The sequence below is a fragment of the Polypterus senegalus genome, chromosome 4, assembly GCF_016835505.1.
Source record: "Polypterus senegalus isolate Bchr_013 chromosome 4, ASM1683550v1, whole genome shotgun sequence".
Lineage (NCBI taxonomy): Eukaryota > Metazoa > Chordata > Cladistia > Polypteriformes > Polypteridae > Polypterus > Polypterus senegalus.
The window spans coordinates 78,351,384-78,377,550 of NC_053157.1; the positions used below are offsets into that span (position 1 = coordinate 78,351,384).

A 26,167-nucleotide genomic window follows, 5' to 3' on the forward strand; every position below is an offset into this window, starting at 1 on the left:
GATAACTGTGAAGTCTGCATCAGTTAAGTGTAAGTGTTGCCCCAGATCAATCAGTGCCTTCTGTATTGGACCCCGTAATTGCAGAAATCTGCTCAACATATCAACCAGACTGTTCCACCTTGTCCTGCAGTCTAGCAGGAGACCGATTTTTTTGCCGAATTCACTCTTCACATACAGCTGAAGTATGCTGTCATACTTCGTTGGTGATCGTCTAAAAATCTTGACGATTTTACGAACCTTGTTAACAACATTGTCATATAATTCATCTGACAATTCCACAAGAACATTGTTCAACATCATGAATCTCAAGTATATCATCCTCATCGTCATCGCTGTTGTCAGTGTTGCAATGAGACGGCTCGGGCTCAGCTGTAGCAGTAGTAGCAGGCGCAGCACGACCTCTGTGGCGATACAGCACACCTAGCACTGCCAGCTGGATACAGTGCGCATAACATAATTGATCTCAATTTCCAGTAGTCTTCTGACCTTTGTCATGACACTGGCACCGTCTGTACAGATGCCTACTACGTCACTGGTAAGACTGAGCTCAAATTCTGCCAGTTTACTCTACAGTAAGTCAATGCACTTCTCTGCCGGCATCGAGCCATGGACTCTGATTAATCCAAGGTTCCAATACTTCAGACCTTGTTCATGGACATTTACATTCATATATCGTATATATATATAGTGGAAGTCCATTCATCAAACATTATACAGGGTTTTCAAAATAGTTTTACACAGTTTACACTCATCCGACTGGCCTAGCTTTTCGCGCAAAAAATGCTGCCAAACTCCGTTGTTTTTAACACTAGAATTACCAGAGCCTACGAAAAAACTTGTAATTCCGTCCCACCTTAAACTGCTTCTTAAATCCCTTCACACCTCTCCGCCAGCGCCCTTTGTCTTCTAAATGTGCTGATAAAGAGAAGCTTGGAGCAGCCGGCTATTCCATCCCCCACCAATTTAGAACGTGCACGAACTTCTCTCAGCTCATGCCTTGATTGAGTATCTGGGAGTGAAGTGGAGTTTTAGAGTGAAATAATAGATCGTTGTTTGGAACACACGCATTTCATGTCTGTTCCGTTTCTACAGTAATCTGTGTCAACACATTGTTAAAACAGAAACTTTTTTATATTCTAGTAGTAGATGACAAAATGTAGGCATAAACTATATAATGTATGAAGCCTGAAGTCCAAATAGCAAAGAAACATTTTCACAAGAATAACACAATTGCACTTTTATTCAAACATATAACTGCAGAAACAAAAAGCCGCCTTAACATGCGACATTGACAACAGTTTATCGTAACTGACTCCGTGGTTCAATAGATTCATCCCCGCTTGGGAATCAAGGGGTCACGGGTTCGATCCTGCGCCCCTCCGTTTTGAGAAGTAAACTGCTCTTAGTCTTACTGTTTTAGAATAAAAACATACATTTGATTTCAGTCTGTAACAGCCGGTGCAATTTATGATCTTTGTAAAGGTTAGCTTTTTTTTTTTTTATTCACTTTTCACTCTCTCAGTCGCGTTCAGAATCAATCCATACAACCCCATCTGACACGGCTGTTTTCACTAAAGACGCTATAGCTCTGCAGTGTACCACGATGCATACTAACGCCCCGGGTTCTGACACACAAACGCTGGCGAAGCTGCCTTCTTCGTATCTCACCGTCACTTGCTTTTCTTTTATTCAGTTTTATTGAGTGTTCCTGCCAGTCCCCGCATGTTGCTGTATGCTTTTTCTTTGCACCCCAGACATGCAGAAGAAAGAATGGTAAAGACCAGTAACTTCGGCGCTATATGCAATCATCAGACACTCCCCATCTGCCCGTGTCGTTCAAACACAGGAACATATATTGGTGTAAAAGTATAACAAAAGTGCACTTTTATTCAAGTGCACTTTTTCCATCGCCTTTTCCTGTAAGAAGCAATGTACACACTTCTCTCTATGCTGTGGTTTCTATTACACACCTGAAAGAAAGAGACAATACATATGAACATATCCAGCATACAGCAACATGCGGGACTGGCAGGAACACTCAATAAAACTGAATAAAAAGAAAATCAAGTGACGGTGAGATACGAAGAAGACAGCTTCGCCAGCGTCTGTGTGTCAGAACCGGATGGGGGGCGTTAGTATGCATCGTGGTACAATGCAGAGCTATAGCGCGTCTGTATTCTGTTTCTTTTGTACTCCAGGGCACGCAGAGGAGAGAATGGTAAAGAGCAGTAAGTTCGGCGCTATATGCAATCATCAGACACTCCCATCTGCCCGTTGTTTTGTTATACTTTTCAATACTTTTTATACTGCTCAAACGGGCATGCTCAAAAAATACACGTGTAATGCCACGAAAAGTGCACGCAGACACTTCATTTCGCAAACAAAACAAGTGCACTTTTATTCAAAACTACCTGTATAACCGAAGAAAAAGAAAGCAAGTTACAGTAGGCGATTGATACGACATCTTGCATGGTGCAATGCTAAGAAGTGCAGATTTTCATTCCGTGCTATATAAAATCATCACATTCAAATATTAACAGTTCCCACACACCCAAGGACCGTCCTTCCTACATTTACAACACGTGTACTTGTTGCCGTGTACACACCTCTCTGTGCTATGGTTTCTATTACACTGAATGAGCACCTGACACTGTACTTTCTTCCCTGGGGGAAGGTCCCGCATCAGTGAATTTCTAGTTCCTGCATAAATTCACACCGATCTGACGCTGTTCATTTTCAAATAATATTGCATTAGTGCGATTATATTTTCATATGTATTGTCTCTTTCTTTCAGGTGTGTAATAGAAACCACAGCATAGAGAGAAGTGTGTACACTGCTTCTTACAGGAAAAGGCGATGGAAAAAGTGCACTTGAATAAAAGTGCACTTTTGTTATACTTTTACACCAATATATGTTCCTGTGTTTGAACGACACGGGCAGATGGGGAGTGTCTGATGATTGCATATAGCGCGAAGTTACTGGTCTTTACCATTCTTTCCTCTGCATGTCCTGGAGTACAAAAGAAAAAGCATACAGCAACATGCGGGGACTGGCAGGGAACACTCAATAAAACTGAATAAAAAGAAAAGCAAGTGACGGTGAGATACGAAGAAGGCAGCTTCGCCAGCGTTTGTGTGTCAGAACCGGGGGCGTTAGTATGCATCGTGGTACACTGCAGAGCTATAGCGCGTCTTTAGTGAAAACAGCCGTGTCAGATGGGGTTGTATGGATTGATTCTGAACGCGACTGAGAGAGTGAAAAGTGAATAAAAAAAAAAAAAAGCTAACCTTTACAAAGATCATAAATTGCACCGGCTGTTACAGACTGAAATCAAATGTATGTTTTTATTCTAAAACAGTAAGACTAAGAGCAGTTTACTTCTCAAAACGGAGGGGCGCAGGATCGAACCCAAGACCCCTTGATTCCCAAGCGGGGGATAAATCTATTGAACCACGGAGTCAGTTATAGTAAACTGGTGTCAATGTCGCATGTTAAGGCGGCTTTTTGTTTCTGCAGTTATATGATTGAATAAAAGTGCAATTGTGTTATTCTTGTGAAAATGTTTCTTTGCTATTTGGACTTCAGGCTTCATACATTATATAGTTTATGCCTACATTTTGTCATCTACTACTAGAATATAAAAAGTTTCTGTTTTAACAATGTGTTGACACAGATTACTGTAGAAACGGAACAGACATGAAATGCGTGTGTTCCAAACAACGATCTATTATTTCCACTCTAAAACTCCACTTCACTCCCAGATACTCAATCAAGGCATGAGCTGAGAGAAGTTTGTGCACGTTCTAAATTGGTGGGGGGATGGAATAGCCGGCTGCTCCTAGCTTTTCTTTATCAGCACATTTAGAGAACGAAGGACGCTGGCGGAGAGGTGTGAAGGGATTTAAGAAGCAGTTTAAGGTGGGACGGAATTACGAGTTTTTTCGTAGGCTCTGGTAATTCTAGTGTTAAACTCGACAAACTTGGCCATTTCTATGAGGCTTTCAACACAAACAACTGATGTTCCGACTGCCGACTGGACCCGAGATCAAGCTCCAGTTGGAAAGTTGACTCCAGCCTGTACAGTCAACAGCACGTGCCACAGACGTCGATGAAGTCTGCCCCGTAACGGCATTCGTGAGCTGCAGAGTGCGGAGCGGACTCCTCCCAGTCCACCATGCTCAGTCAGCCAGGAGACTGCCTGCTGCTGGTCTGTTGTTGAATGAATTAATGAGCAATACAGTACACCGTGGGCCAAAAAAACGTGCAACTTAATTATTTTCAACTATAACTCTGTTATTTCTTGATTGATTTTTACACTTTTACACGCTATATATGCGAGCTTGGCCGTTCCCGTTTTCCCGGGAATCACAGCAGTTTCATTCCCGGGAACGCGGTAATGAAAAATGTCCGGGAATTGGATTCCCTACTCACTGCTAACATGTTCTCGTATTCTAGCGTCTAGTTTTCCTTTAACATCTTAAAATAATCCAAAACAGATGAATTCACAGACTTCAGATCTTCCAATAAGGTTTACAATCATACAAACATCCAAATGGTGACATTCTAATTGTGATATTGTATAAAACATTCCTTATAAATTATGTTTAGGGCAGAATGATTTTTTTTAATAAAGTGTGAGCTCTTAAAAAACCTGTCCACCACAACTAGGACTGTGATGTGAATGATGCAAACCGATGGCAAAGTCTGTAATGAAATGTAGCTCTTCCCTTGAGTGACAAGGTACTAGTAATAAATCCAATCAGAAACTAGTTTTAGATCTGTTATATACCTTAAAAAGGTATGCAACACCAATCTTGTTTCCTTTATCATATCTTTCCCAGAAAAACAACTTTCTGAAAGGTCAGTAATTTGTACAGGTCAAGTCCAAATGAAATGGAGACATTAAGTAAGGAGACCAAGTAAGGACATCTCCAAGAACTGGATGGGGAATTTATAATTTATCTCAGAATATGTTCACAGTAATATTCTGATACAAATTAGTCAAACGGGACATTTCCATTGAAAATAAAATTCGGTCTGAATCCTTAATTACCTTGGAAGCTAAAAGTATTTTTGTTAGCAGAATACATTCTAGTTTACTGAAATTTTCATTGAAGGCAACTTCCCTAGAAAGAGCATCAGTTTCCAGCACAGCAGAAAGTAACAGCTGAACTATAATGAAAAATAATGCACCTCTGGCCAATTTGGAAGCATCTACAAGTGTTAATGGGGCGCTCAGTTACCTCCAGTCAATGATGCCATTCTTTCAGTGCCTGCTTGATAGCCAGATGTTCTTGATTTTTCACATCATAATTTTGTATAGTTGTTAATTTAAAAAAAAAAAACATGCACGGATCAAGCTTTGCTAATGTCAGAAAAATGCTGCCACACAATTGCACCTAATCCAATATGGAATATGTCTGCAATGAAACAACAGGTTCATACAAAATGGGGCAGTAATGAATAATTTAAGATATTTTTGGGATATTTTGTTTCTTGAGAATATTAAAATTAATGTGAATTATTAAGACTCCTTGGAACTTTTTAAAAATATAGATCATGGCAATCTTAAATGAAACCATCTTTAATTTGGATTGAGTAATCTCATATTTAAAAAAGATTACTAAGGATTTTTGAAATTTACATTACTCTGATGTAATAAAATAATTTTCTGTAACCATTTTAAAACTTACCAGACTTGTACACTATGTAGCTCTACTTTTGCTAAAAATTTAGTATGTTATTGATATACAGGTAAAATTCTATTACAATGAATAGCTTTACAACAAAATTTTCATTACAACGAAGTATTTTTATGGTCCCAACAGTTTCCCCATATGACACGAGTCTATAGATATCTTGTTACTATGAAGTACATTCATTACAACAAAGTGACCTTGAAATGCTTGAATGAATCATCCACAGAGCAGTTAGTTCTGTGATCGCAACTCAGTTGTGCACAACAATCCCCAAACAGAAACATTGTTAGAAAATTTTTTTTCGAACTTTCCTCGTATGTTTTTTTTTTTTTTTGCTGTTTTTGTTTTCGGTGGTTTTCAGTGATACCTTCTGCTTATTGCTTATCAACATTTGAAAAACATCCATTGGAATTTAACTTATTGTCACCCTCCTAGCAGACACGAAAAAAGAATAACAGTTCATATTAGAAAAAAAAATTACATTTTTGCAACTCTCAATTGTGGCAAAAAGAAAAAAAACATTGCCAGTGAATTCAGAATTTTGCCATCGATACTGTCAACTTTCTTGTAAGACCGAGCAAAAAAAGAAGAAAAATCTCAGGTTGCAAATGTATGAGAACTGCTACATTTGAAGATGCAGAAAAAGCCGTTTTTATGCCGTTCAGTGATGCTTTTTCAAGAAACATTCCTATTCATGCGGCACTCATTCAAGAAAATGTGAGGTTTCTAAACTCTCTTAGGACCTCCCCCAAGTGGACAACATGCTGAAGAGTGCCCCAAAGTGTGATCACCTTGTCTGTAGAAGACTGTTTATCTGTTGTCGGGGCAACAACAGGCTCACAGCTCTGCTGCGGCTCGGCACTGAAGTAAACAGAAAAGAAGAAAAGGATGATTCGGCTTCTTATTGATAACTGTGCTGCCCACAACATGCTTCCACATTTAGATAATGTTCGCGTTGAATTCCTCCCACCCAATTGCACAGCAGTACTTCAGCCATTGGGTTTGGACATCAGTCGCACCCTGAAAGTGTATTATAGCAAGGAAATGCTTAGAAAAATTCTCATCAGCATAACTTGTAGACAGAAGATTAAAATTAATGTGAAAGAAGCTATTGAAATGATTGCAAACGCCTGGAGGCAAGTTAAAGAAAACACTATAGTGACAAATATAGAATCTCATTTTAGGTCCCTGGCAGTTCACTGTAAAAGAATTTTACCTGTAATAAAATAATAATGATAATAATGATGGTATTAAGAGATAGATTAATTCAAGTAGGACACCACTGAAAGCCTAGGTGTGAAATGCACATCCTGCAACTGCTTATTGTCTTTTTAGGTAGGGTTGTAATCAGAGTTATTATGTTCTAAGCTTTTAATCAAATGTATGCAAGTATGTCTAACTGCATACTGGGCATAAAAATCTAAATAAAACTTAGATTGGCTGTGCAGACACATATTAACATTAACACAGTATATAGTGAGATTTGTGGAGATGCTATATATTGTTGGAAACTTACACATATAGTGCATTACAATTGGGTATTTTTTCTCCAAGAAGATCAGTAAAACTTCCTTTTGACTTAAAAATCAGTGCTTCAGTTTTGTTCAAGTGCATACTCTATTTCATCTGAAACAACAACTGATAAATTTTAAATTTCACCTGGGACCTTTAGTGAGGTGAAAATTTTCTTAGCATGCCTATAACAATCTGAGCAAAACTGGACTTTTCACCTGCCTTCTGTCATTGCTCCCAAAGTCTCTCAAGCCTATTCTGAATAGTATCCTCAAATGAATTTGTCCTTTTCTTCTTTTTAATTTCCACTGGTAGGCATGAGAAAGAACACAAAATTAAACTCTCAGTTGGGGAAAGGTGAAAAGTTTGATTGTTACTGAAAGACCCAATGAGAGAGACATGTGCAGTTAATAACATCTATGGGGAGTTATCACAAACCGATAAAGTGCTCAGATGAAGTGGAGTCTGGAGAATCATTTGCAATGCTTTCTCCCCTGTAGCCTTCTTGTTTCTATATAGATGGACTCCAAAATACAGTTAAAAAATTTAAATTCTAAAATGAATTTAAAAATATTAATAAAAAGGTACCTCTTCACTCTGTAAATGGGTACAGGTAATAAAATAGCTTTAATGTCTCTGGTCCAGACTCTGAACAGTTTAATAGTGTTTACATATCAATACTTACACTATGTGCTTGTTTAGCTTGGGTTAGATGTAAGGTATATGTATGTATATTTATGTTCAACACAATTTGAAAATCACCAGAGATCAATAAAAATTTGTGGAACTGTGAACCCATTATTTGCATCCCTACTTCACTCTTTTATATTGTTGATTGTCAAAATTTGCCAAATATTTTTTTTGCATCAGTTATGCTGTGTTTCCTGGTTGCACTGTTCACCAGATATTTTCCTGGAAATTTTCCAGTGCTGCAGACATAGACAAACATTTTTTCCCCCAATGCCCCAAACTTTCATCACTACTCCTACCTCCGCAATTCTCCTGTCACTCTCCTTCCTCCTCCCACCACCATCTGCTCTCACTCCTCTGCTATCCATTTTCCATTGCTTGCTCTCAGCTGTCCATCATCAGGCGAAACTCCTTCTCCCCCTACAACAACCCCCACCCCACCCCTGAAACCACAGCAGTTTTGCTAAGGAAGTGACGACTCCAGTTTCACCTTCGTTACAAGTCATTTGTCAAATTATTTTTTTCTCAGTAAAAATTTACAGCACAACTGAAAAGCGGGAAAGAAGGTAAAGGGGTGAATGTTGAATGTCTTTTATTATTTTGTAAGTACACATATTAAAATGTCTACATATGTGCATTTACAGGGCAATTTCTCAGGCTTAAAAGCTCACTGTTTATGAAAAAATATCAACTTTTTTTTCATTCTGAAGGGCACAAACCACTTCGAATTTCAGCCGTTGAACACACAAAAATTTCAGCAGACCAAGTAAATAAGCACAAAAATACTATCAGTTGCTTTTTATACTTACCATACATATAAAAATGTGTTTACCATAGCCCATATTATGGGATGGTGTTTTTCATTTCAGATCCAAATGCAGATGGAGACAAGAACTACCGTGGAAAAATATGAATGCCTTAGGAGTGATCAGGAAGAAGGTATGGCAGCGCCACGATTTAAACTTATGTGTCTTTGTGGGCTTGCGTAGCTTTTTTGTCAATATCTTTACACCTACTTTTAAGGCTTATTGACTGAAAAGAAATTTGATGAAAAAGTAAAAGCTTTGATATAGGACATGCCTTCTACAAGATAATGAAATAAATATAGAGTTATATATTACTCTTTTATTTAAACCTTTTAAGTTCTTATACATAACCCCATTTGGCAGTTTTAGTTTTTTTGTCTTTCTTCAGTAATATTTTGGTATATCTGTTCCCTAACATTTCAGTGCAAAAGGATAAACAGTATTTAAAGTTTTCTGTAATTTTATGAAATTACACACAATATTGAAAGATTAACATGAAAGCTACATGTTTTGGTAGCTGCTGTTTTAATTTTCAATGAAAAGAAAAGTCCACCAAGAGAAATCATCAGTGAAGAAGTCTCAATGCATGCTCAATAATCCAGTTAAGGAAATTCTAGAAAGTTGATTCTGTTCATCTGGGGAATGGCTGTAATCCCCGCATTGTAAGATGGTGAAAGATGTACCCAGTTCTCTGTGAATGGTACTGATGGCGATTGATCAATGGACAATTTGCATATCATTGATCACACGGCCCATTGTTAGTCAATGGTGCTAGTTCGGTCATTAGGCCAAGGTACTTTTTATAAGGTTGGAGAAACCTGCAGTCAGCTGAAACTGAGGAAGTCAATTTGATAAATGAAAAAACATAAAAGAAAAAAAGCTATGTCCAGATGTACAGAATCAACTTTCTAGAATTTCCTTACTTGGATTATTGAGACATAAATGTCTATGCATCGAGACATTTTGACTCACTTTGGCAAGAACTGCCTAAAGCTAGTACGTATGAGCAAACAGCACGTAAGATGGCAGATTACAGGAACCACTTGAGATTCAGCATCAGATGTAGACAGGGCAGAATTACAGCTAAAAGTCTACAAATGAAATCATCAGTGAAGGGTCTCCGAGCTAAAAAAATCCTACAGAAAGCACAGATTCAGCTGCTAAATGAACGGGTGAGACAAACTAACTTTACAATTGATTTTTTGAAATCTAAAGAGGAGCCAATCCGACAAAGGCTTTCATTGCTTTTAGATGAGAAAACGCTTCAACAGGTGATTGAATTCACTGAGAAGGCTTGTCTAGGACAGCACGAAAAGTCTAAGACCAGGCAGCAGAGTTTGATCTACTTGTGGTGTGCCAGAAACATCAGCATATGATAGGGAGTATCCTCTACAGCCAACAGAGAGAAGGATGCTAGACACAAACCGAGGATTTGGACAAGTGGGTGAAGAATCTGTCTGACAGACAACTCACCCAAGCAGAAAAAAAAACGCCCTTAGCTAAAGGGTTAAACTTTGCTGTCACACCAAAACAAATTCCGCTAGTGGAACTGATCACAGCCACAGAATCAGCAATCAGAAATAACAACATTGCAGAGATGGAAGCGGAGCAACTGCGGATAAAAGTTTCGGCTTGTCTCAGCAATGCTAAGCCCCCTGCACCCAATATCAGTATTGAGGAGAGGAAGGCTCTCATGGCACTCACTAAGGATGACAACATCATCATCCTTCCAGCAGACAAGGGGAGGTGCACAGTGGTGCTAAACCAGACACACTATCATGAGAAAATTTTGTCTCTGCTTAGTGACAATAACACTTATGAACTCCTAAAACGAGATCCAGGTAGTGATTAAAGGAAAAAGGTGATAGATTGTCTCAAGCAGTTAGTGCATGACAACGCTATAGACTGGACCTCATACCACAGATTATACCCGGGGAAACTACATCACGTCTTTATGGTTTACCGAAGATACATGAACAGGATACACCGTTAAAGACCCATTGTCTGCATGATCAATTTGGTTACATATAACATCTCAAAGTTCCTGGCTGCTGTCCTCAACCCATTGGTAGGCAGCTCAAAACAACACTTTGGATTTTATGGAGAAGGTGAGAGATGTCATTATGGAGGCAGATGACACTATGGTCTCGTATGATGTTACATCTCTATTCACTTGCGTTCCAGTTACGGAAGCAGTGGAGGTGGTCCGTAAGAAATTACAGGATGACCCCACACTCAGAAAAAGGAACACTCTGTGCACCGACCAAGTGTGTCTGCTCTTGGAACTGTGTCTTCAATCCACATATTTCATATACAAAGACCAGTACTACAGGCAGAAACATGGGTGTGCCATGGGTTCCTCAGTTTCACCTATTGTGGCCAATCTGTATATGGAAGAAGTGGAAAAGAGGGCGCTATTATCTTATCCTGGAACACCACCGAGCCATTGGTTCATATGTGGACGAAAATCAAATCTCAGGAGGTACCACAATTCACTGACCACATCAACTCAGTGGACAAACACATCCAGTTCACCAGGGATGGCATGAAATGGGACAGGCTAGCTTTCTTAGATTGTGAAATTTCCATCAGTAATGGGGGACATTTGAAAGTTGATGTGTACCATAAACCAACGCATACAGATTAATATTTAAGGTTTGACTGTCACCATCTGCTAGAGCACAAAATAGGTTTCATCAGGAATCTACAACACAAAGCAAACACCACACCCACAGACACAGCAGCCAGGGAAGCAGAAGAACATCATATCAAAAAGGCCCTTATTAAATATGGTTATCCCAGCTGGACTTTTGTCAAAGCAGGAAAGACACCTAAATGCTCTAAGCCAGCGGTTGTCAAACTTCTTTAGAATTTCTTGCGTGGCGGTCCCATTGTTCGATGGCTCGCGGACCCTTTTATTAAAAATTTAAAAATCTATATTTCAAGAAAATTGGGGGAGCCAAATACTTTGCACAAGGGTGCCACATACCCATAGTGTGGCACTGCATAGGTACAGGCTGCTGTGAATAAAATATTTTTTGACAAACATTTATTTATTCAAAAAAATATTATGTACACCTTAGTTATTAAATTTAAGTTAAAATTTTAATGGGATGGATGCATCTGTTTTGCCTTAACCAGTTATTCTATGCCAGTGCAACTCTGATATCATTTGTTGCATCTAATCTGTTTCGAGATTTTGTTTTGATAGTAAGTAGTGTGGAAAAAGCAGCCTCACACTCATAGGTGGTTGCGAATGGAATCAGCACTCTTAGAGCCATCTTTGCAACATCGGGATAGGACTGTGCCATTTCAATCCAAAAATCACTACAACACATTTAACAGAAAACATGTTTTGCACCCCCATCATTTATCAAATCAAGAAACTGTTCTTGAATTAAATTGTCCTCCGAAGGCAGGTAACTAATGGAGAGTACAAACGGGTTATTTATAAATCGTTGGTATTTTTCAAATTTTTGTTGGTCAGGAAAATAGTGAGAAATTTCTTCGCTAAGAATTGATACATGCTGTTTCATCACCTCAAGGATATCGTCATCGATGTTATCTCATTTTCATCAATATATGTGTTCAGCTAGGGAAATGGAGCAAAGTCAGCGAAATAAGGGTGAGGTAGGAACTCCGTCAAGTCTTTAATTTTTTTGGATTGTGCTGTGCTATCTAGCATTATCGTGATGGAGGAGGACATAATTTAACATTCAACATTCTTTATTCGTCATCATTTTTTAATTAATGATAAAATATTTCAAATATGTAACACCATATTTATCCATTGAGAGGGTATCTCATAGAGTAACTTCTTTGGAAAAAAAGACTGCTTGTACAAGCATTTTAACCTTGTCTATCTTTCTCTTCTTATATTGTGGTACAGTATTCATTTTTTGTTCCGTATCACGATAAAATTCAGAAATGTCGCGTTCAAGTCATGTCAATAAATAAGTATGGGTGTTTACTCTCAGCAGGCGATTGTTTTCCTAGAGTTCGGGTAGTATAAAGTTCCTAAGCTTATGTATTTTTCCTATTTCTTTTTAGGAACAAAACACTATTTCACAAGAAGAATTTGGATCTTATCTAATTCTATGCACTGTTAGATGTCGTTCTGCTTCAATGAGACCTTAAAATTATATTCAAATCAAAATCAATGAAACGACCAGATCATCAAGACTCTTTTCTTCATTTTTGATTTTTTTAAACTGCCTCTTAGCAATCGCTTTATTTTGAATTGTCTCATTATGAACACTTTTACTTCATTTGCGTTGAGCGGACAATTTCACCACTTAAAAATACAAAAAATGTAAAATATGTTGTTTGTTGATTATCTGTATCCAACTTTAGCGCTCTCATTTGCTCATAAAATATGCAAAAACTGTTCGCGAGTGTTTTGATTCTATGAAAGAATCGATAATTTTTGATTATGATAAAAATAATAAGGGCTGGTTTGTGCCAAGCAATAACGGTGGGAAAACAATGCGGTGGCAGCGAATAACGGAACAGCGGATTAGTGGTCGGGTCTAAGTGGTGGGGGTAATGACAGAGCTCAGTCAGTTACTTCCCCTCGGATGGTAAAGGTTAGTAATTTTAAAAATATAAACAGTATAAATATGCAATCATTTCTCACGATCCCACTGAAAATACTTCGCAGTCCCCTAGGGGAACGCGGACACCAGTTTGAGAACCGCTGCTCTAAGCAATCCAGGAGAGAGAAAGGACAACCGCTGCCTAAGCAAAAACCTTTGGCTATCGCTTATGTGTCAGGAGTATCGGAACAGCTGAGACGCATTTTTTCAAAACACCAGGGACCTCATGCATAACGCTGAGCGTGGAATTCGCTCTATAACATGACACAAGCACAAAAGCTTATGCACAGAAAAATCCAGATGCAGGAATCTGTACGTATTCCAACTTCTACGTTCTTCTGCTACATAAATCCAGGTTTGCTTGAAAAGTAACGCACGTGCACGCGCCTGCTGTCCTGCTCCAATTCCTCCCAGAATTATGCCTCTTTGAATATGCAAGTTAATATCAATAGCCCTTAAGCTCAGCGTTCTGTGAAAAGAGAATGGGAAAAGCACGGGGGAAATATAAGAATTTCAGCGAATACCAAGTGGAGGCAAAGGAAAAATATACTAATTTTTGATTTAAACAGTGGTATAATCAATAAAAGGAAGTCGATCAAGTGACATAGCGTGTTGGAGAAACCTGAAAGCTCAATTTCACAAAGTCGCACAGTGCCTGAAATAAAAAAGAAGTCATGTATCAAAGTCGTCGTGAAAAGGCGAGTTGTAGCCCACCGTCTGAGTGTCATATGAAAGTTTATTAGGGTACAGAGAAAAAAAAAATAGGCACACAGTGGGAAAAAAGCACGAAATGTCAACTTTAATCTCGAAATTTCCACTTTAATCACGTGGTTTATTTTGTCATTAAAGTACAGTAGAACTTCATAAACTTCATCTTAAAATCGTTTAATTTACTAGTTTCTCAAATCGTATTGTAACTAAAGTAGCATGTTAAATGCTTTGTTTTGTATTTGATCTTCTATGTGCTCTATGTGTGTGAATCACTACGTGCTTCTGTTCTTTCTCTTTCTCCGACAGGACACAGAATCCATTACATTCGTGATATTACAACACTCTGAATAAATAAAATACTGAGATGTATACGTGATTTTATTTTCATGATGATTGGAATGAAAGCATGTTATTAAACATGGGAACATGGTGACGCAGTGATTGTTTATGTCTCACACAAGATGCTGCTGTGCCATGTGCGACCTTCGATGAAAGAATTTATTGAAGCAGTACTGTCTCAAACGTACTAACCTCCAATTCTTGTCCTTACTTTTCTTTCTCCAAATACCCAATCGCCACACAATGAGCTCTGTAACAGACGTTAAGCCATCTGTAAGCTTAGAGTGACGATTCTTCAAAACTTTTAAGGAACATTGAAATATCTTCATAGTATGTGTTTAATTATTCTATCCGTCTATTCTTCCAGTGTCGCGCCAGCCTCAGCAAATATACAGCGCGAGGCAGGAACAATACGTGAACTTGCTAGCGCTGCGGCACCGTGTCCTCACATGTTTAATTATTAACAACACAGATTATTTAAACAAAGTTAAAGTTGTATCTGTATAATATAATCAACATATTTTGCTGCATTTCATCTTAAAAATGATGTTGTCATCATATGTAAATATGCGCTTTATAAAGTGGCACAGGTTGTGTAATATTATAACTCTAGTGCAAGTTTACAGTGGGGTAATTGTACTTATAACTACAAACAGTTCTACAAGGAGCAATTGATTGAGTGTGTTTATAGTTCTTGGGATGAAACTGTTTCTGAACCGCAAGGTCCGTACAGGAAAGGCTTTAAAAAGTTTTGCCTTGGCTGAGGCAGCATATGCTTGATGCTGTATACCGATAATTCTCTTTCCGATCAGCTGCCGCTGTGATTCCCCACTCAGATACAGTGATAAAAATACTGCGAGTGGTGCAGTGAGAGTAATATGGAAAAAGATGGCCCACTGTGGCAACCCTTAACGGGAGCAACTGAAAGAAGAAGAAGAAGGTGCAGTGAGAGTAACAACGCTAAAGCAGTTATGGTATTTGGAATACTATGACTATTCCCTGGACCATTATATTGTTACAGGTTAATTAAAATCAGATGCATTACACTTATATGCAGTTAGTTTCAGTGTATTTATAAAGCCATGTCAGGAATGTGGATCTAAGAAAGAAAGGGTAACCAAACAAGAACAATAGCACTGCTTTGATGCTGGGTGCCACCAGTCTGTAAAACTGAGCGGAGAGCTTGCATACGACAGGGTATGAGGTACCGTGGAAATGTGCGTGGCTTTACGCAGTTTAGGTTTTATACATCGCGATTTGAACGTGGAAACGTTCTTATGCAACATTTCTGTACATACGCACTGTTTATACATGAGGCCCCTGGTCTTGGTGGCTTTCAAACCCCAAAACACGATATGGCAAAAATTGGTTCACCCCAAGGATCGGGGGCCCCAGCACAAAGTAATATAGTTTACACAGTTAAGTGCCAAGAGGATTGCCGTGAATCATACATCAGGGAAACCAAACAACCATTGGCAAAGCGGATGACACAACACAGAAGAGTTACCTCATCAAGCCAGGACTCCACAGTCTATTTACATCTACAGGACAGTGGTCATTCTTTCAGTGATTAAGATGTGCACATCCTGGACAGGGAGGAACACTGGTTTGAGCGAGGAGTCAAAGAGGCCGTTTATGTGAAAAAGGAACGACCATCTCTGAACAGAGGAGGGGGCCTAAGGGTACATCTTTCACCATCTTACAATACGGCAATTGCAGCCATTCCCCAACTCTCTGTGAATGGTACTCATGGCCATTGATCAATGGACAATTTGCATATCATTGATCACTCTGCCCATTGTTAGTCAATGGTCATTAGGCCAAGGTACTGTTTATAAGGCTGGAGAAACCTGCAGTCAACTGAGACTGAGAAAGTCACTTGGGTAAGTGATGAAACGTATCAGAAAAAAAACTATGTCCAGATGAACAGAATCAACTTTCTAGAACATCAGTGAAGAAGAAACAGTTTGCGCTGTATTTTTCTTCTTTTGGCTGGTTATAAAGGTTTGCTATAAATTACTTTAAGAACTGAAAAGAAATTAATAGTTCCCATATGTATAATACATGTTTACCAATCTGGCTTACTTGCAATATTTGAAGTACAATTAGTTACATTTCTTTTGTTTTATTCCAATTGGAGCACAGGCAGGTGAAGTCACTTGCTTGTGGTCACACAGTATCAAAACCAGGATTTAAACCCAAAACCTCTGGGTTTGAAGTCTAAAGCCTTAACTACTATGCCACACTACCTGTCTTAATCATGCATTTTCTGTTTTATGCAAATTAATTCACAGTTAGTACCTTTTCGTAAATTCAATGTTAGATGCAAAAACACAATTTTTGTTTAAGGTGAAGGTGATGGCAGTAGAGTGGAGACCTAGAACGAAGATAAAATAGGAAAATACTATAGATAATACTGGAATATTTTTTAATGAAACCATCGATTGGTTATGGTGACACAATAGAGAAAGACAAAGAAATGCTGTGGAAATGATGACAAAAGAAATGAAGCCCACTAAACACTGTGTAATGTGAATGGACCAAGATGGCCCAAATCAGATTTTGAGAAGGAGCATTTATCAATAAATTAAATTCCAGATATATATGTTGGTCATAGAGATTTAGGTATGTGTTTTAATAGTCTGAACTGTATTATGTACTGAACTTATTGCCATATACTTGAAAAAGTAATATAAACATGAGCACAGTTAGTGTTACCTAAACACCAAAATTGACAGAAGTAAATTAACACTTTAAGCATCTATTTTTGGTCCATGGTTTCTAAATATACATTTTAAGTGCAGCTTTGACATTATAAGTTATATATAACACTAGTAATTTTGCTGTGCAAATAAATATTGCTTGATGATGAGTGGTGTATGTTGCTGTGAATTAAATAACCAGACTTATTTTGCAAAAATCAAGTGGTTTTTTATTTTTTATGATCAAGATCTTGACAAGTGAAACATACCATGAAATAGCAACATTCAGATGGAAGTTGAATATGGCATTTTTAATCATTTTTGTTTTCTCCTTAGATGATGTGATATGTGTTGGACGGCTTTCTTTGGCATCTAAGAGGTAAAAAGAACACATCCAAACTCATGTTGGTAGATAATGCAGCAATGGTACAGACATACATTTACAGAAGTATTATAGTAAAACATTTGTAGAATTTGATTTTAAATAGAGAAGTATGAAATTATCATATTAATAAAAAATTAAAACAATTTTAACAGAATAGTCCAATTTTGCTGGAAACGTCAGGTTTGTTAAATGTAAAATTGTATACGTGTATTTTCTTAGACTTATTTGTCACTGTGACATATCCTTAATACTGTACAGGCTGTTTGACGAAAATTCCCCACAGTTCTAAGGTTAGTATTTAAAAAAAGGTATAGAATATTTTTAAGAAAATAAAAAATTTGCAAACAAGAAGAGACCTCTCAGTCCATCATGCTTGTTTGTTTAGTGAGTATTTCTAAATACTTTAACTATCGATTTCTGCTTCTACCAAATGAGTTGGTTTATTCCAGTTTACCAAGAATCCTTTAAATTTTTATCTTATTATAGGGAAGAACAGTGTTTGATTTTAAAATTTACTATAGTTATTTTGCTGCTGAAATATATATATATATATATATATATATATATATATATATATATATATATATATATATATATATATATATATATATATATATATATACTGTTTTGGACTTCTTTAAAGTTTAATTATAACAGAGCAGCACCTGAACCTCATCTAAGCCGAGAAATCAGAGAACATCATGCACATTTTAAGTGATGATTGCGTTTTGCTTTCCTTTAGAGAAAACCCATGATAGATAACTTAAAATAATTTAACATTTTTACATTTAATTTCATATAAACCTATATTATTTATTAATTTGTTTCTTTTTTGAAGTTTTATTTGATATTTTTGAATTTTGCTTTATAGCACAACTTTCAGGAAGCTTTTCCTTAAATGTAAGATTGAAATATATTGTTTTTTTATGCCCTTGTTTTACTGCATTAGAAAAAACATTGTTAAATGAAAGTACTGTACATTGTTGTTGTTTGTAACTTTTTGTCAGCTGATGGTGTCATCCAGTGTTGTGGAAAAGTAGTCATTCATGGAGACCACATAAGAATGCAGAAAAATTCTTTATTTGCACATAGATATGCACAAATGTCTCAGTCCATTGAGTGAGCACTTAATTAAACAATTCATTCTCTTTTATACTTTACTTATACTTAACATAACCTTATCTAATACATCACGTCATCTGACTCATAATATGCAGAATTCTGTCATCTTAACCAAACAACTACAGCCACCAGTAACTTCGTATACATGTAGATCCTTCTATTATTTTAGACATTGCTTCGTTAATAGTGATGTCTTATGGATTTTTAAATGATGCTATTACTGCCTCATAATAGGGATGTTTAGGCTTTCTCATTAGTTTTTTCTTACTTTTTTAGGGGGTGTTCAATACTCATTTGCTTCATTTTTACTTTAGTAATTACATTGGTGGCTAATCTCTAAGATGAGGCAGACCTAACGTGCTGAAGCATTAAGCCATGTTTAATTAACCCTTTAGTTTAGTTCCATTCAGTCCTTTTTTCTTATGTTTTAATTATTCATTGTTACGACTTCATTTAAGTATATACTGAATAATTTGTAAAGATTATACACTAACTAAAAATTCCATACTAGTAAAAAATGTTTACTATCGATTTTTGAAAATGTAGAAAATGGTTCATTAAATTCTGATGTTCACAGACCTCTTCATCATGCAGTTCTTCCAGGTATATTGTAACACAGGCGTAGTAAAAAAGCAATACTTTTGTATCTTGCAAAAAACGATGATTGTTTTGTAAGATTTTTGCTGCATCATTTAATTTTATTAACTTATTCTTTTAGTTGTTTGTATATTAATTATTTTTTACCTCAACTGTATTATTTTTGTTTTATTTCATTTCCCTCACAAGTGTACATGCCACAAGTTCCATCTGTTGATGACGGACAAATCAAATTCAATGCTGATTTGACTATGGGTTTATGGTCATTTGGAACTCTGTGTAACGCTATAGCCTCACCTGGAAGCCAGTGCAGCGCAGTGCAACCAGACAGACAGCAGCCAGACACTCATTAAGCATTAAAGCAAGCAGCAATAAATAACTAACCAGATTTTTAAATATATATATATATTGTAATAATCTCAAGAGGAGACAGCACAAAGGTTTGGGGTTTTCCGGCCCCGTATATTGTAGACGATCCACAATAAATCAAAAAGAAAAATCAGGTCAAAATATAAACTAAACAGTTCATATGCGCGACGGCGAAACATGGCGTCGGCGGCCATTTTATGAGGGAGGAGCTGGAAGTGGAGGAATGCTGGGAAGGAACCGTGAGGGATGCTGGGATCGATGACGCCAGGACAAGATAGGGGAGGAAGGGCGGAAGTAACGTACTGCGGGCAAAGCCGGCTTATGGCGGCGGAGCGTCTTTTTTTCTGCAAGAAAGCACAGGGAGAAAGTTAGTACCCCACCATTCCCTGCCAGCGAATGTCTTCCCAGGTGTGTTAAAATCCGTCCACGTTCTCCTACTCGTGCGTGCGTGACATGATCCCCCCCTTAGCCTAAGACCGTCAGGTCGGGCGGACCTAACCGAGAGGTCATGGATACGAGAGAGGGCATCAGCATTGGCCTGAAGGGTGCCCCGACGATAAGTGACGGTGAACTTATACGGCTGTAAATCCAGAAACCACCTGGTGACCCGCGGATTCGACTCTTTATGTAGGGACATCCACTGAAGTGCAGCGTGATCAGTCATCAGAGTGAATTCACGACCCAGCAAGTAATAACGGAGATGGGTCACCGCCCACTTTATGGCCAAGGCCTCCCTCTCCACTGCCGCGTACCGGGTCTCCCGGTCCATCAGTTTCCGGCTGAGGTACATCACGGGGTGTTCGACACCGTCGACGCTTTGGCTCAACACGGCACCTAGGCCTGTGTCCGAAGTGTCGGTCTGGAGAATAAAAGGGAGCCCAAAATCGGGCGTCCTTAATACAGGTGTTGATGTAAGGGCCTTCTTTAGGTCACTGAATGCGTGTTCCGCCTTGTCATTCCACACCACGTATAAGGCTATTCTTTGTTAAATTGGTCAAGGGTGCGGCCCTTTCGGAGCAACGGGGCACGAACCGGCGGTAGTACCCCGCTAACCCCAAGAAAGCTTGCACCTGCCTCTTGGTATTCGGATGGGGCCATTCCAAGATGTCTTTAATTTTTGAACACTGGGGTCTCACCTGTCCTCGTCCCACAAGGTTGCCTAAATACTTGGCCTCCTTCAAGCCAAAAAAACACTTTCGAGGATTTATGTGGAGGCCGGCTTTAGCTAGTGTCGTGAGGACAGTAGAGACCTGCAATAGATGTTCTTCCCAGGTGCCGGAATAGATGACGACGTCATCCAGGTAGGCGGCACTATAGGACTGGTGGGGTTTCAGTACTCTATCCACCAGACGTTGAAAGGTTGCAGGGGCCCCGTGCAGCCCAAATGGGAGGACCTTGTATTGCCAGTTTCCACTAGGGGTGCTAAAGGCCGTTTTTTCTTTTGTGGATGCCATTAAGGGAATTTGCCAATACCCCTTCGTCATATCAAGCGTAGTCAAGTATCGAGCCGTACCCAGCCGCTCAAGGAGGTCATCAATGCGGGGCATCGGGTAGGCATCGAATTTGGAGACCTGGTTCAGACGTGTAAAGTCGTTACAAAATCTCCAGGAGCCGTCTGGCTTGGACACAAGGACGATAGGGCTGGACCAAGGGCTATGGCTCTCCTCAATAATGCCCATATCTAACATTCGTTGCACCTCTAATTCCACTTCAGCACGTTTTGCCTCCGGGAGTCTATAGGGCCTCTCCTGGACGATTACGCCGGGGTCTGTGACTATGTCGTGAGCAATCAGCGAGGTCCAGCCAGGCGACTCGCTCACTACTTCGGGGATGGCTCAGAACACATACATTAACTCCTGTCGTTGTTTGGGGTTTAGCTCATCACCGAGGTTAAGGGCAGTCGTGCATGAGAAAAGGGAGAGAGACCTAGGGGCGTCGGGAAGCTCCTCCCGATCTTTCCAGGGTTTCAACAGGTTTACATGATAGATCCTCTCAGTTGGTCGATGATTGGGTTGTTTCACCAAATAGTCGACCAGTCCTTTTCGCTCCTTAACCTCGTATGGCCCTTGCCAGTGAGCGAGTGGGAGTGGAGTGGGAGGTAGGATAGAGAACCATAACTCGGTCCCCCGGGCGGAACTCCCGAAGGACGGAGTTGCGGTTGTAACACCGGGCCTGCGCTGCCTGCGCACGAGTCACGTGGTCCTTTAGGAGGGGTCTGATTTTGGTGAGCCTGTCACGCAGTTGCGCCACATACTCCAATATGTTAGAGGAGGGTAGGGCCTCGGCTTCCCAGCCCTCTTTTAGTATATCCAAAATGCCTCGGGGTTGTCGCCCATACAACAACTCAAAGGGGAGAAGCCCGTAGAGGCCTGAGGTATCTCCCGGTAGGCAAAAAGCTGATCCCAGTTCCTACCGTCCGTGCTGACTACTTTGCGGAGCATCTGCTTAAGCGTCTGGTTAAACCTCTCTACCAAACCGTCTGTCTGAGGTTGATAGACAGACGCTTTCAGGTGCTTTATTCTGAGTAATCTGGCCACTTCCCTGAACGTATCCGTGGTAAAAGGTGTACCCTGGGGCCTCATGTATAATGCCGTGCGTAGAACTCGCACTATAACATGGCGTAAGCACAAAAGCCGAAATGTGCTTACGCACAGAAAAATCCAGATGCAGGAATCTGTGCGTACTCCAACTTCCACGTTCTTCCGCTACATAAATCCCGATCAGCGTGAAAACTAACGCTCGTGCATGCGCATTTTGTAACGCCCCAAATCCTCCCAGAATTACGCCTATTTGAATATGCAAATCAATATAAATCGCCCTTAAGCGCAGCCTTCTGTGAAAAGACAATGGGAAAAGCACGGGGAAAATATAAGAATTTCAGCGAATACCAAGTGGAGGCAAAGGAAAAACATACTATTTGTTCAAATAAACCGTGGTATAATCAACAAAATGAAGTTGATCGAGTGACATAGCGTGTTGGAGAAACTTGAAAGCTCACATTCACAAAATCGCACAGTGCCGGAAATAAAAAAGAAGTCACATATCAAAGTTGCCGTGAAAAGAAGAGTTGTAAGCCCACTGTCTGAGTGTCATATGAAAGCTTATTAGAGTACAGAGAAAAAAGGCACACGGTGGGGAAAAAGCACGAAATGTCAACTTTATTCTCGAATTTTCCACTTTAATTACGTAGTATATTTTGTCATTTAGTAGAACATCATAAACTTCATCTTAAAATCGTTTAATTAACCAGTTTCTCAAAATTACATCGTAATTAAAGTAGCACGTTAAATGCTTTGTTTTGTATTTGATCTTCTACTGTATGTGATCTATGTGTGTGAATCACTACTTGCTTCTTAAACTGGCTCTCTTCCTCCAACTGGACACAGAGTCCATTACATTTGTGATATTACAGCTCTCTGAATAACTAAAATACTGAGATGTATACGTGATGTCATTTTCATGATGATAGGAGCTAAAGCACATTATTAAACATGTGTTTCATGAGCCTCATGCTCATGACAAGCATTTATCTTTTGTCGAAATTTGTCGCTGCGTTTTTAGCTGTGTTGTTATTTTCTCTTTCTGTTTTATATTCAATATATATTGGCGTGGCGCCCCAAGAGTCCTTGCTTTTCTTTCCCCAAGTAACCGATCGCCACACAATCAGCTCTGTAATAGAAGTTAAGCCATCTGTAAGCTTAGCGCCGATTCTTCAAAACGTTTAAAGAACATTGAAATATCTTCGTAGTACATGTTTAATTATTCTATCCTTCACGACACTCCCAGTGAAGAATATAGATTATTTAAATGAAGTTAAAGTTTTATGTGTATAATTTAACAAACATATTTTGCTGCATTTCACCTTAAAAATGATATCGTCATCATATGTAAATACGCTTTATAAAGTGGCCCAGGTTGTGAGATATTATAACTGTAGTGCAAGTTTACAGTGGGGTGATTGTACTTATAAGTACAAACCGTTCTACAAGGAGCAATTGATTGAGTGCATTTAAAGTTCTTGGGATTAAACTGTTTCTGAACCGCGAGGTCTGTACAGGAAAGGCTTTAAAACATTTTGCAGTGGCTGAGACAGTGTGTCCTTAAAGCTGTATACCGATAATTCTCTTTCCGATCAGCTGCTGCTGTGATTCACACTCAGATACAGTGATATAAATACTCCGAGTCGTGCAGTGTGAGTAATATTGAAAAAGATGATCCGCTGTGGCAACTCCTAACGGGAGGAGCTGAAAGAAGAAGAAGAAGAAGAAGAAGAAGAAGTGAGAGTTACAACGCTAAAGCAGTTATGGTATTTGGAATACTATGGCTGTTCCCTGGACCATTATATTGTTACGAGTTAATTACAATCAGATGCATTACACTAATAAACAATATGCGGTTAGTTTCTGTGTATTTATAAAGCCGCGTCATGAAAATAATGAGTAATCACACAAGAACAGTACCATTGCTTTGACGCTGGGTGCCGCCAGTTTGCAAAACCGAGCGGAGAACTTGTGTACGACAAGGCATGAGGTACCGTGGAAAAGTGCGTGGCTTTACGCCAAGTGTAGGTTTTATACATCGCGATTTGAACGTGGAAAAGTTCTTACGCAACATTTCTGTGTGTACGCACCGTTTATACATGAGGCCCCTGGTACGTGAGGACTTCTTTGGGTATACCCACTCTGGAGAACAAATTAACTAATTCCCGTGTGATGCTTTTTGTGTTAGCGGAGCGCAGGGGAACCGCCTCTGGGTATCGGGTGGCGTAATCCACCATAACCAATATATATATTTATAGCCACGGCTTGGGGGCTCCAAGGGTCCTACTAAGTCGACCCCTATTCTGTCGAAGGGGATGTCGATCAGGGGTATAGGGACGAGAGGAGCACGGTCCCTCCTGGGAATCTGGCGGGTGTGACACTCCGGACAGGATTGACAGAAGCGCCGGACCTCCTCGTTAATCCCAGGCCAGTAAAAACGGAGCTTGATCCTCTCCAAGGTCTTTTCGGCCCTGAGATGGGCGCCAAGGAGGTGAGCATGAGCTAATTCGCATACCTCCCGCTGGAAGCAGATCATTTTCCAGCACAAAGAAGGGTTTGCGTGGTGTGGAATCGTCGGCTTGTGAGCTATTAGGCAGAACTACCGCATTCCGGGCAAACCACAGGGAATCATCATTCCCTCTTAAATGAGGCCGGCATGGACCGAAATTGGTGATCCAAGCTACCCAGAGGGTCCTGTGGCCTGAACCCCGGAAGAGTTCCCTGGCTAGTCCCTTCCCCGGCGGAATCTTCCGGGTCAGAGTCCGTCATTGTGGAAACGTCCCCCGAGGCACCAGCGCCACGAGGGCCTGTCCCAGAGCCCGGCGTGGAGACTGCGGGAGGGGCGCCTTGCCCCCTCATGACCAGATCCAACAAGGCCCCGGGAGCAGTGTGTGTCTTACCGCAATTTTTCTCTGACCAGTCATGTTCTAAAATCACCGGATGGGGGGTTCGGGCAACACAGCGACCAACAATTTAGTTAACTCCCCCTTCCAGGTGATATAACATTGTGCAGAACGATATGACTTGGTCCCTCCATGCACACAAGTGTCTTGTAGGTGTTGTTTCAGCCACTGTCGCAGTAACACATAATGGCGAGCCACAATGGTAATTTTGCTGCCGGAATTAAACAAAGCCACCACCGCGTGCCCATTCAATAACACCACTCCCGTGTTCGGACTCGCCAAGGGATGCGACGGGGTACAGTACCTCTCCGTAGATGCCCAAGTGCAGTCCATCGGCTCGGTCGCGGTGTTCAGGGGACAGGCTGGCAGCAGATGGCCGGTCTCGCCGCACTTGTAACAGCGCGGAGAGGCCGGCTTTTCTCTAGGCCTAGGCGGCGCTTCCACAGCGCGTCGAGGGGGCTCGGGGTTGGCCGCCCGTCCCTGTCGGTTCCCACGAGCAGACTTTTCTGCCTCCCCGACTTGGAGAACCGCAAGCTGACGCACCAGGACTTCCAGGAGACCCGGCATATCCTTATAAGGATGTCGCCGGACCTGCTGGGCGAGGGAACTGGGCATGGCGTTCACCAGGCCCTCACAGGCCACCTGCTCCACGACTCTCCGGGCCTGGGGCCCCTCTGGCCGTAGCCAGCGCCCCATCTTGCCTCAGAACTCGAAAGCCTGGGCACAGGCAGTTGTTCGGGGTTGAACTGCCAGTTCCGCCATTCTGCCGCCTGCTGGCCCGGCGTAATGCCGTAGCGGGCCAGGATCTCCGGTTTGAGGAGGTCGTAGTTTGCGGCCTCCTCCTCGGGAAGGTCATAATAGGCCGCTGGCGGGCCCCTTCAGGTAAGGCGCCAGAATGGGCGCCCACTCGGACCGCTGCCACTCGTTCCGGGTGGCCGTCCGTTCAAAAATGCCCAAATACGACTCAACGTCGTCTGCATCGGTCATAGGTACCAAAGGGGGAGGCGTTGGTCTGGGCGGGTCTGGCCTTACTTGTTGGGCCTCTGCCAGCCTGGCCTTCGTAGCCTCCAACTTCTGGGTGGTAGCGGCTTGCGCTTGCTGCAGGGCTTGGAGTTGGGCATTCATCCCCTGCAGCACGGTATTCAGGTCCTGTCCCTCTGTCATCTCTGGGGATCTTCTTCTATCCTGCCGGCTAC

At 40.5% G+C, this 26,167-nt stretch overlaps 1 pseudogene; it reads left to right on the plus strand.

Annotated features, from left to right (window-relative positions):
• The first annotated feature begins 493 nt into the window (after positions 1–493).
• LOC120528721 overlaps positions 494–26,167 on the plus strand; it is a 31,406-nt pseudogene continuing 5,732 nt past the window's right edge.